The 12304-nt window shown below is 41.0% G+C and overlaps 1 protein-coding gene and 1 long non-coding RNA gene across 2 annotated transcripts in view; one reads left to right on the top strand and one right to left on the bottom strand.

The window, feature by feature from the left end:
- The window catches only part of LOC143303288 (UPF0489 protein C5orf22 homolog), a 339177-nt gene that overhangs the window by 2570 nt on the left and 324303 nt on the right, over nucleotides 1–12304 (top strand). The gene's annotated exons all lie outside the window — the stretch shown is intronic.
- LOC143302650 (uncharacterized) lies at nucleotides 7418–11227 on the bottom strand. The gene is made up of 2 exons (XR_013058308.1): nucleotides 11051–11227; nucleotides 7418–8526 (listed from the first exon to the last, which is right to left on the bottom strand). It is a non-coding gene; the product is annotated as an uncharacterized LOC143302650 (long non-coding RNA).

Below are 12304 nucleotides of genomic sequence, written 5' to 3'. Positions count from 1 at the left end.
GATAACATGCGAAGCCATTCGTACATTGCGCAGAGATTAAGTTCCAGATAAAACAGACATTCACGATGCGCTCATCGTTTGGACCGAGAATTATTTTTCACTTCGTAAAAGCGAGCGAGGGTTAAGTGCCTGCTCTTGTGTCGATTAACATATATGAACATGCCACTTCGTATACATTTAGGATAGCTGTAGCATAATATTACATGTGTCCTCTCGTACCGAGACAAGCATCAGAAAATTGTCGACAGGTGGTACCAGTTTTGCTACCAAACGTTGCATCTTATTATCACCGTTGCTTGATCTCAGTTTACGTGATAACTTGTTGTCGAATAGTAAAACGGTATAATTAATTAAAACATTATAATCAACACTGTACAAGTATGTAAAATGAATCTGTTACCGGTGATGGAAAACAATGAATGTCAAAAATTTCATTTTCATTGAGATATCGTACTTATTGAACGAATCATGCTAGTGTTGTATATTAGTATTCTTTGGTTGAGTTTTCAAGGAACTAATTTCTTTAAAATTTCTTTAAAATTTCTTTAAAATACAGAAACTGTTTCTATACAAAGCTAGGTTAGGTTAGTAATAGTCAGTAGTTGGTGTTAAAATGCTGTGAATGAGAACGATAAAATCTAAGATGTATATTAAACGATTTCGTATTACATTTAAATTATATATATTGTCGTTTTAGAGAAAGTTGTTTTAACATTTTTCATGCTCGATTAATTATCGTAGATATTCATTACGGCAATATTGTTGCAATATCGGGCAAGTATTAGATTTGATTATTTTTATGACAGAAATTACATAATTATTAGCTGAAACATGTTCAATGAAACAAGGGTGTGACGCAGCGACGAAAGACATAACAGGACGGTAATGCACATAAAATACTATAAGGTTTGAGAATGATTCATGAAGTATGTGTATAGTGGTTTTATTGTTCTGTCGTGGTTCTTTGTGCGCGCGTTATTCAACGATATGAATGATTGCTTCTCTGTTATGAACATGAGGTCTAATGCAGATATTTAAACTCGTATGTTACATCTATAAAGACGTAACATCGTATTTTATAACTTGATCACGCTGTAATTATATTCTGACCATAACGCGATACGTTCAATTAGCTGGGTAATTTCGTTTTAAATTACTACGACTAACACGACCATCTAAATCAATGGTAACGGGCTTGTCAGCTCCTACGTAATATATCTTGATTTAAATCCTGATCACTGACCTTTTATGAATATGACGCTCAAAAGTGTATTGTACATAGTATTACTCATCAACTTTGAAAAGCATTTAATAAATTTCGAAATATTTGACATATATTTGGTAAATTAGTCGGTATTTTCAATCCCGTCTTTTTTAATTTCTCCTTTTTAATTACTGTCTATTTGTTTTTAATTTTAATCTCAAATGTATGCAAATGGTCGAATATAATTTTGTTGTATTACTTACATTGATCGATACATTTCTCCGGAAGAGAAATCGAAATATTACTTTCACAGATTCACATAAACAAAAATATATTTCCATTCGCTTCCTAGATACATTAAACTTGTTATAAATGTTATAAAAGGCCGTGTTTTTTTTATATCCTGCACACGATATCCTGATGTAATGAAATTTTCAAGCAATGATCCCGCAAAATCTGATATATCGATTCTTTATCCATACACCTGTGATCTCGTCGCGAAAATAAGTATCGACTTGAATCAATTCTGACGAACACCGCGAAAGTCTTGAATATCGGTTTACATGGTTCGCGGAAGGTGGCAGACACGCGTCGCGATGAAAAGTCGTCACAGTCGGTTAATCCACGATGGAAGGGGTAAAACTTGGTTGACAAGACACGAGGGTGAGCGCGGGGCTGACCGAGGAGTGGTAAAAGGAAAAAGGCAGGTAAAGTAGCAAAGGGAAGCCGACACGGTGCGCCGTGGCGATATCTGCCAAGAAACTGGTGGCCGTGATGTAGCGCTCCGCTGGGACTTGAGTTATGTTTCTCGAATTACCGTGGATATATGTCCGTGTACCGTGAGTGAAGCACGCGAATTATGCCGTTGTCAAGACTTCTCCGTGTTCTCCGTGTGCTTCCATTCATTCCTTATCCGATGAATATTTTGATTACGTCGATTCCGTTGCCCCCTGTGACTATCTGGAATTCTAGCTGGCTATCCACCTAGATTGGAACAGACGTCCGCAATTTTAACGTTTTAAATACTCGTCAGACGCTTAACGATTCGAGGAATCGGGTACATACAATTAAGCCGACCGCGGAATTATTTCTCGTCTTCTCATTCTCGTTATCTCCGAGCGATGAGTATCTTGGTCGTAGCTATTCTCGATTTATAGTCCGGTGTATAAACAAAATGAAATATTTTCATATTTTAACGTATATATATATATATATATATATATATATATATATATATACACTTTAGACTTGCCACGTGGAAATGGTAATCTCCTTAATTTTTATGTTCGAATATACATACATACATGTACATATATATACTTCTCTGGGACAATTTGCGTATTTTATACATTTGATCGAGTTGGCGAGGAGAACTGTCGAGCACAAGCTATCAGAGAGGAAAAGTTTATATCTGATAGTTTTATATGAAACAAGAAAAGTTCACCCTTGATTAGACTTTAAACGCGTAAAACGTGTAGTAGCGTCTTGGATCATTAACTGTACGCGTAACCATTAAAGTGAATTACGACGGATACAATAATTTGCCAGTTACTAATAATTGCCTTCTCGTATGATCAGGATACCGTGGGTAGAATCTTCTTGATAAAATCTAAAATACGACGACATCGACCGCTTTTCGTCGAAGTTATACATATGTAATCGCGCGTACCCACGCGCAGGTGTCGATCGAAAGCGGATCGATTTGCATTGACGATCCACAGGATGCACGATTTTCTAACTTTCTCGATGCTCTGAATGTATTTTCTTTTTTTTTTTCAATGACTTACATTACTGGATACGCGTAACAACTGATCTTCCTTTGATAGGGGATTATCACAACACGATCAAGAGTGATACCATTATTAAGATAAACTAGGATGAACTTTTTTTAATGGAAACAACGCATCGGGGATTGGCATTCGTCGACGCGTGGATTCCGATGAGAACGCCCGTGCTCGGATTTGGAATTACGTGGTTTTTGCGTCAGGCTAATTACTGGAATCGCTAGCTCCCCGCAGACTCGATGCATTTGGCTGTACACTGGATATCTATATCTATTTTGACTTTGTAGCACGAGAGTATCATTTAAATTATTCTTCGATCAAACGCAATTTTAATTATTCGGATTAAAGCATGGAATTTAAATTGTATATCGTATATTGTTATCTGGTTATTTAATTATTTGGTAAAATGAGATTTACACATCTTCGATGGTAGAAAGAAATTTTTCTCAACCTCTACGTGTTTCCGTTTTCCATTCACCTTGATTCGCCGGTGACTCTCTTTTTCGTTGTCGTCAAGGAAAGGCTCGAGAAGCTTGGTTGTGGGGGGATCGCGACAATGGACAATGGCGCAATAATCTACAATAGAGATCCGCTTGGAGATTCCGTGTCGAATGAATAGGGTCCCTAGGACAATCATCTCGTAAACTCGGTTTCTTTGCACGCCCCTCCCCTATCGTTCCGCGGTGTGTGTTCTTTCGTTCCATATTTCACGTTTTGTAGTTCTGCGGACGCAAGAATCACCTACTTATGCGAAGTTGTTCTAACTAAGGAAGTTCCCTCCCTGTGTTCCATCGTGGGCAACGTGACCTACGCTACTTCGCGTCTGCTTACCGTAGTTCGATCAGCCAGCAAGTTGCTTTCGTTGTTCGGTGCCGATAATGAAAAGCATGCGTAGCATCTAGCTAACAAATTACGCTAATTTACAGAACACCGAGCGTTTTTCGTTCTACCGGGGAAAGTTTAATTTAACTTGTTTGGGCTATTACGCGTAATCGTTTTCTTCGATCGCACGCGTTACAACACGCGAGATTTTCTCTGAATAAACGCTATCAAGCCTCTCTTAGAGAGATTCCAGGCTATCTTCAGATAACGATACTCCTTCGGAATTCGCGGAATGTGATTCGCACGAAAACGCTTACGTAATTGGGACCTTTCCGTTCTTTTACGTCCGGTACCACGACCACAGAGATCTCAAGCATTCCTCGAATTTCTGGAAAAACAGCACCGATGTCACGGAATACGCGATCGGCCTAATGTGTCCCCATACCTAGAGCATAGGAGTAAATACCTGCCGTGACTGAGAGACCCCGCGTCTCGGTTCTTTGAATACCGGTATGGTAGAAGCACGTCGAGATTTTCACTCGGTGTCTTAATCGCATAACTTGTTCTCGGTAATGCAAGCGAGGCTTATATTTCCTGCCTTTTTTCACCGGGAACGTTTATCAACACATTAGAAACGCGAGCCGGAGGAAAGTTCACGGGTTGTAGAGCACAAATTGCTCTACGCTTCGAAGTTTGAACGACTGTCTTTGTCGAACTCCTCGACGAAACGTTGACCGCTGCATTATTTACAAATTGCGTCTGTTATGCGAATAATTCTTTACGGAAGCGTTCAAATTCACGCGTGAAATTGGTTCTAATTAAATTTTCCACCCTTTTCTTCTGATTGTTGCTCGAATATTTATCGCGCAAGTGTTTTTACGATACGCGTTTAAGAATACTCGCGTGGAATTTCAATTTTTCTTCCCTCGAAGAATGTGAAAATCAGTCGTATCGTGCTTCCTATTCGTTAATGTAGACTCTTCAGTCATTCTTACATGATATTACGATAAGTTGGAATTGGGAACTTTCATTTTCTAGTGTTTTTCATAGTGCTTTCTAAACTTTAGCGCGCTTATAAACTTTTTCATAAAGATTCGTCGTAAATGTATGTTCGAAGAAAGAGAGTTCGATCTCTTCTTTATTAAGTTAGGAAAATTCTATAACTTGATTTTCGTATAAATCTCTAATGTGTCGAACTATGGTAACTCGATCGAGGATTTCATATAAAAAACGATCTTTCAAAATTTCTATCTTTCTTCATAATAGCGAAAAGATACTCTGGCATCTCTAATTTCTATTCCATACATTTCCATTACTTTAAACAAAATATTCATCGCTACATTTTACGTAATTTCTGTGAATGTATCTGTAATTATATCGCAGAAGTATTACGTACCTAGGTATGCGATTAAACCACGAAGTTGTGAATCTCGCGATAAAAGTTTTTATACAATCGGTTAATTTTCATTTGACCGTAAGCTAACACGTAGATTACTTTTTGTCATTTTTAATGATTCGTGTATCATCGTTATTATCTAAATTACCAAAAAGTTTCACAGTGATCGTCTTGTTCGAACTGCTTTATACGAAAATCGAAAAAATACGATGCTTTAAAAAAATTCATTGTCTTCGATTAAAAATTTTCATGTATATTGAAATATTTTAAATAACAAAGTCCCTGGCTACACAAAGCTTACACATTGAAAAAATCGAATTAATTCTATCGTGTCTGCCGTCCGTCGTTCTTACGTACCCCTGTACATAAACTCGGTGAATTAAATTTCATTATATCGCGCTTTTCGAATAACAATAAACGCAGCTGCTAATTGAAATCCCTTTCGTCGATTCTCTTTTGCACGCTTTGCTCGTCGATCTTATCCAATTTTTACGTCCGTGGTTGTTGCGAAAGCGAACGTCGAACATTTTTACAGCTGACGCGAGAAGCTATCGGTTTCAGCGAAGGTCGCGTGCAATTAACATAAACGCTTCGTGCAACCTGAAGGCGTGACGTCGCAGATCCGAGTCGATAACGCATCGTGACTGCATCAGGCTACATCTGCACGTGCATCGCGTGTACCGCGCGGTGAATTTGTTCCGTGAGGTCGCGAGATTCCTAGGTGAACGCTAGAGAGACTGGTGTCGTCCAATTGGTAGCCTTGATTTCTATGGTATCCAATGGTCGACGATGGTACACTTTCCAGGAAGAGGTGGCCCAACTATCGCTGTGCCGCTAGAGTAGGAGGACAGAGGTTGCTCGAGGTGGGAGAAATTCTAGTGGATGGTGAACGCAATCGTCAGCCATCGAGATTTTTTTTCCATTACCATTACGCGCATTGTATATCGTCATTGACCACTGCCAAAGTAGAATAGGTGTTAGGTATAATTTTTCGTTTTTCCATTGTTCTCTACGACGCCTCAGTATAGGTTTGCATGTTAGAATTATACGTTAAAAATGTACATCTCTTAACAGAGTAAAGGATAATTCTATGGGTAGTTATCAGCGTGTGTTATTGAATAATTCTCGTCGTAGATTTACGAGAGGTATTATCTCAGTACTCCGTTATCTTGATATCTTCTCTTGGTATCTTAATTTTCAAAGTTGGCTTCTATTAGCTACAGATTCTATTTCAATTTCATTCTATCATTCCGAGCTACTAATTTCACGGCCACTACAGATTCCTTTTATCCAGTCGTCTTCCACGATATAACGCAGTACGCGTTGTCGAGTTTCGAGGAAGTTATCGCTCATTTACGAATAGAAATGAATTCACCGTGGATTCGATCAGCATACGATCCTGGTATCCCTATCTGATGGCTTATCGCGATTCAATTATTTCCCGTAGCGGTTACTATCTGATTCCATGGTGCGGTCGATCCATCATCATTAATGCCGGTGAATGAAAGCGTACAAGTACATTTTGAGGAATGGAAGGGCAATAGGACGGGGCAATAGAAACACCTATACCCCAGGTGCAGCAGGTCCGGTGTAATCGGCGCGAAGAAATAAAAGGGTGTTGGTTTAAAGAGTGGTGCACGAGGTGATGGCAGGTCAGGGCCGAGAAGGTAGCACAGGAACGTGTCTCAAATCGCAGGAGCGTGGGCGCCAGTTGGCATATCACGATCGTCGTCAGGTTGCTCTACACATATCGCCGGTTCTTGGTGAAAAGAACAAAAGGGACCGCCACCGACGTGGACCAATCGCGAGCATGGTCGCGGCACGACTCGACCCCGAGGAATTAGTAGCATCGACCTCGCAAGGGGATCGGTTCCTAGGGATCTCGATCCTCCTACTCCTCCCTTCTCCGTCGTGGTCGCTCGTTGTTTCTTCCCCGTCGATTGATTCGTCGTGGTTGCCTCCTAATTGATCGTTAGCCGCGTAACACCAAGGCGGCTACGTGGTTGCCTGGAAATGTTCCCGATCGGTTCTCGAACGAGAGCTCGCACACAGGGATCGATCCGTACGTGGGATCTCGGAACGTTTCTCGGTGGTAGTTACGTGCGAACTCGCGGTTAATTGCGATTGCACGATATGATTGAGGGCGAGAGATCTGTAGAGGATCTGTAGAGGATTTGTAGAGGACTGTAAGATAGAATAACGATAACTTGCTGTTGCAAATCGTCAAATATATTTAAAAGAATTAAATATATTAATAAATATAAATACTGTCGAGAGACGCTTGTACAAACGTATTCGCTAAGACATTGTATAATTGCTCGCTGATAACTCGTAGATATTGATCGATAATCCGTAGATACTCGGTATATACCTATTCGTCCACGATCGTGTCAATTTATGCTGGTCGGGGAAGCGCCGGAAAATTCAAATTTGTCCTTGTTCGACGGGTGTCCGTAGCGGCGACACTGTTTTGCCCGGAGTGTATTTATTATTACGTTACGTGTATCCTAACGATCTTGATACTCCGAGGTAAAATAACAATATGATTTGAATTGTCCTTTACTAATGTGCCGCTACAACCCCCGCCCCTATCAGTGATAACGTTTTTATTAAGTTATATTTATAAAATTGTTTACACTATTTTGTCCTTGGTCGTCGCTATTTTAAAAGTTACCGATACATCCTGTGTCCGATAATTTACAACTCTTAAGCGAAACTTGCCTGAAACCAATCGGAAAATTGTACTCTTCGGCCAGACCGCGTAACATACTTATTCCTGGTATTTTCTTCCGTTGTTCGGTTATCGTTATTTGCACCGCTTTCGTTTCAGACATTCGATTTTTGCTACGCTTATGTTGTTGCGAACTGCTCTTTTAATAGTGCACCTCGTGATTTTCCGTTCCTTCACTTCTTGTAGATTTTCGGGTTCTGCAGCGGGAATACTTTTACTTTGACTTCGCAGAGGTTCCCATAGCTTTAAAGCCATAATTTTTAAATCGACGCTCCCGCTTATCATTTTTTGTCTGCTCCACTCGATGAACTCCGTCGATCAACTGTTAAAAGGAAGTTATCGAATTTCTGGGAACCTCCTTCTGCATCTGCGACTTCAATTACAAGTAAATTATGTCGATCTGCACATCCTTGGGGTAAGGTCGAGAAAGCTCGACCAGAAGTCGACCAGAATACGATGAACACTTCGACGTATACTTGATAGGCTGGTTTTTTTGACCAAAATGTCCCTTGTATTAATCTTATAGCTTCTATCCATATATAAACGTTCTCTTTTACTCCGGTTCACAATATAGAGCACTTGTAGAGGACTGTAATATGGAATAACGACAACCCGTCAAATATATTTAAAAGAATTAAATAAATTAATAAATATAAATACTGTTGAGAGACGTTTGCACAAACGTATTGGTCAAGACATTGTATAATTGATCGCTAATAACTCGCACATATTGATCGACAAGATACTCGGTATATACTGATTCGCTCGCGATCGCGTCCGTTTATTTATACTGATCGCGGGAGAGCCGAAAAATTCAAATTCGTCTTTGTTCGACGGTTGTACGTAGTGGCGACATTGTTTTGCCCGGAGGTTATTTATCATTACATTACGCGTGTCCTAACGATCTTGATACTCCGAGGCAAAACGACAACATGATTTGACTTGTCCTCTACTCATGTGCCGCTACGGATACTATCGCGATACGCGTGCGTGTGCGCGCAAACAAATAAATCTTTTGTCTAAACACTCGGCTAGACTTGAATAGCGTTGGCGATATTAAGAAGGCGAGATGTTCGAGCGTTGCTTCTAATTGATTCTACGATTGGCATACGAATGGGTAGAGCGTTACACGCGCGTTGTAGAATGTCTACGCATCGTTGGACATTCAGAATGGCAAAGTTGTGACAAAGGTCGAGTTTGTTCGTTGCACTTCATGGTCCGGTTTCGTTGGAATTTAGCGGGTACGCGGCCGTACTTAGGCTGTCTGTCTCGTTGCGAGATCACGGTTGAAAAACTTGACTGGAAAGAAAACTTTGCCGCGGTAACTTGAATGACAATTAGAGCAGGATCGGATGGAATTTAGGCCGCCTGGTCCGATCAGGCACGCACGCTTAGCCGGAAGCCTATTAAGCTGGAATTTCATAATGGGGGAGTGCCTGTTGACTATAGTTTCGATGGGTTATGCAACTTTCGCTCGTTACGGCGAACAATCGGCTTTCCTTCCGACGCGTATCTGGATTATCCATTCATCCACGTTTTGCTACAATTAAAACATCGTAAACGCAAGTTTATGCGTTTTATGTTTTTTTTAGTGTTTCAACGTAGCGCTTAGACGATAGAAGAAATTGAATATAAAAAAGGTAGAAAATCCAATTTGATTTCCCTATTTTCAATTTTTATTAGAATCAAATAAAATGTGTTTTTCTATCGACTTTCACGAAAAAACGAAACGAGCGAACACGTCAGAATCTTTCGTATTGAATTATACGTGTATGGAAACGAGCGAGAAGTTGATTTCAAAATGCAACAAATAATTATGCATAATCAACGTTGGTGGATGTGTGCGTACGAGAGAAAGGGGAGTCCGATGCCTGATTTCTTCGAGTCCAGAGCAGATGTTTGTTAAGTAGAGTGCCGTATACGATACACGTAACTTTGGTAAATGTAATTCCAAGAAATTACAGATACGTTTAACGCGAACAATAATGCATAAGGTCTCGTTGCCATGAGCATTGCGCGACCGGGGCCTCGCGTTTCCTCCCCCAATTACATTCGATTCTTGGTATTACATACGTTCGCATGACTCGTTTTTAGATTCCTCAACAGAGATACGTGTATTGCCGGGAGGTCCGATCTGGATGATGATGATTATGATGATGATGATGAAGATGATGATGATGGAGATGGTGATGGAAATTGCGATCGTGACGGACGGTAAATACGTACATCTGTCCCTGAATCCCGAAGTGTAGTGTGTAGAATTAAGTTGTGTTTACGGTGTGAATGATACCTTAGCAACTATAAAGGATACTGGCATATACCCGAAAAAAGTGCTACGCGAAATAAGCAGCTGGTGTAATTGCAGTTACGGAAAGGATATAATTGCGATGGGAAATACCATACAGCGTGTTACGTTACAGGCCATATATACGGCTTGCGAAAGTTTTCATCTTTACGCGTGTTTCTCCTCCAATTTCTCAACTCGAAGTTTCAAAGCTAAAAACCGATAATGTCTAGAGAAAAAATTTCGTTATTTTGTTACTTCGTTACAGTTTCACTCGCTCGTAACGCACGAAACCCGTAAACTTATCGTAAATCACGCTCAAGTATCGCGTTACGTTGCGTATTTCTATATTTTTCGTTTTAAGCGTTAACGACAGACGGGAATGTCTTCTAGCGAATAATCCGAGAAACAAACATTCGTCTTGCCCGTACCAGTTTCTTAGTCCGTGATGTAATAAGATCGAATATTTTAAGACATCGATCAAACCGTGCTATCGTTTCCTGTTTAATATTTCTTTTGCGAGAAAAGAGCGAAATAAAAGAAAGGAATTCCATCGTTTATCGATGCATACGCGCAGTCTCGATTATCCGTATCAGTCCGGTGCATTCAAAGCCGAGCTATACGCAATTGAAATACGAAGACAGCTGTATTGCATTTACCGTCAATAGAGCCGCGCTAGTATTATGGCAGATCAAAATCATACAGAGAACCGTATTCACGTATATCGCTCGACCGGCTGTGTGTTTCGCAGACCTCTGAATGATTACGGGTAATGCCCGACCGATTCCATACTCGATACCCGATAAAAAATAAGAGCAAAATATCTCACGTGGCTTGTCTGGACACCGGCGATTCGTTGAATGCACGCTCGAGAATGTCACGTTACAACGAGTTTACTATCTGACTTCGAACGAGGTCGCCTTGTCAGAAGCAGCCTTGCAAGGCTGATACCGCGTCAACCTCGTACCTACGCGGAGAGAACGGTTATTTTAGCCCGCCTCTAGAAAAATTGCTTCCCACTAGAGCAGCACGCGAGACTAGCGCGAACAGGAGAGAGAGAAAATGTATGGCATTCGAACTGCGGCTGCGCTCGCGAACGCACAATGTTCGAAGGAGGCCGGACAACCCTGCGTTTTTATATTTCTTCGCGTAGTATGGAGCAACGTATATCGATGGTTCTCGTTCACGCTCATGCGGTTACCAATAGTCACGATCGGTCCATATTTAAATACCAGACGGCCGTATTAGACCTCGACTCTATTATTTCATCAACCAGATGCGTAATAAAACTGGCTGTCGAGTAGTAACAGCTTGGAATTGAAATGCACCGTTGTGCAATCTCGTTGTTCCTCTTGGTACATCATAAATCTGAAAGCCCAGCTGTTCGTAGTCTATCAGAAGTAATCGTTTTGATTTTACACGCGATACCGAACAAAACTGTTCGTTACTATCAAATTCTCTGTCAGTAGGCACACAATCGTACGTCTCGACTTTCTTATATCGTACGATACGTATTACCTGTATCGGAGCAACGTCATTCCTGAAAAAGCATCTTGTTCGAACCGACCACTTCATATTTTTCTCTGACGTTATATTTACACAAGGAATCGATGTTTCCACCGGATCTAAAAGGGGTTTTCAACTATAGCGAGCCACGTTCCTCGGTGACGAAATTATACGGCGGATTATCTGGTCGCCTCGTTGTCGGCACGGCACTGAAAGCGAACGTACGCTTGGTTTTTGATCTTACCGCGACGATTTGTACCCGCGATCCACGTAAGAAGAACGTGCCCCGTTCTCTTGGCCTGGCGAAGGGGAAGTGTCCTCTCTCCTCCTATCTCTCTTTCCACCGCTTTTTCTCCGTTCCGCGAGAAGAGAAGAGAAAAGAAGAGAAGAGAAGCGAAGGGAAGAGAAGAGAGGAGAAGAGAAGAGAAGAGAAGAGAAGAGGAGTCCGTGGGTAAGATCCGCTGCCGTCTCTCAACCGTTGACAAATAGTCGTCGTGGTCTTTTCCACGTATAGAGTATACGCGCAGCCTTCTGGTGCGCGGTTATACGCGGCCTGGCTCCCGCCATGGGCTTTCGC

Source organism: Bombus vancouverensis, chromosome 1, assembly GCF_051014615.1.
Source record: "Bombus vancouverensis nearcticus chromosome 1, iyBomVanc1_principal, whole genome shotgun sequence".
Lineage (NCBI taxonomy): Eukaryota > Metazoa > Arthropoda > Insecta > Hymenoptera > Apidae > Bombus > Bombus vancouverensis.
The sequence above is the reverse complement of the archived record's forward strand: the minus strand, read 5'-3'. Positions and strand labels throughout refer to the sequence as shown.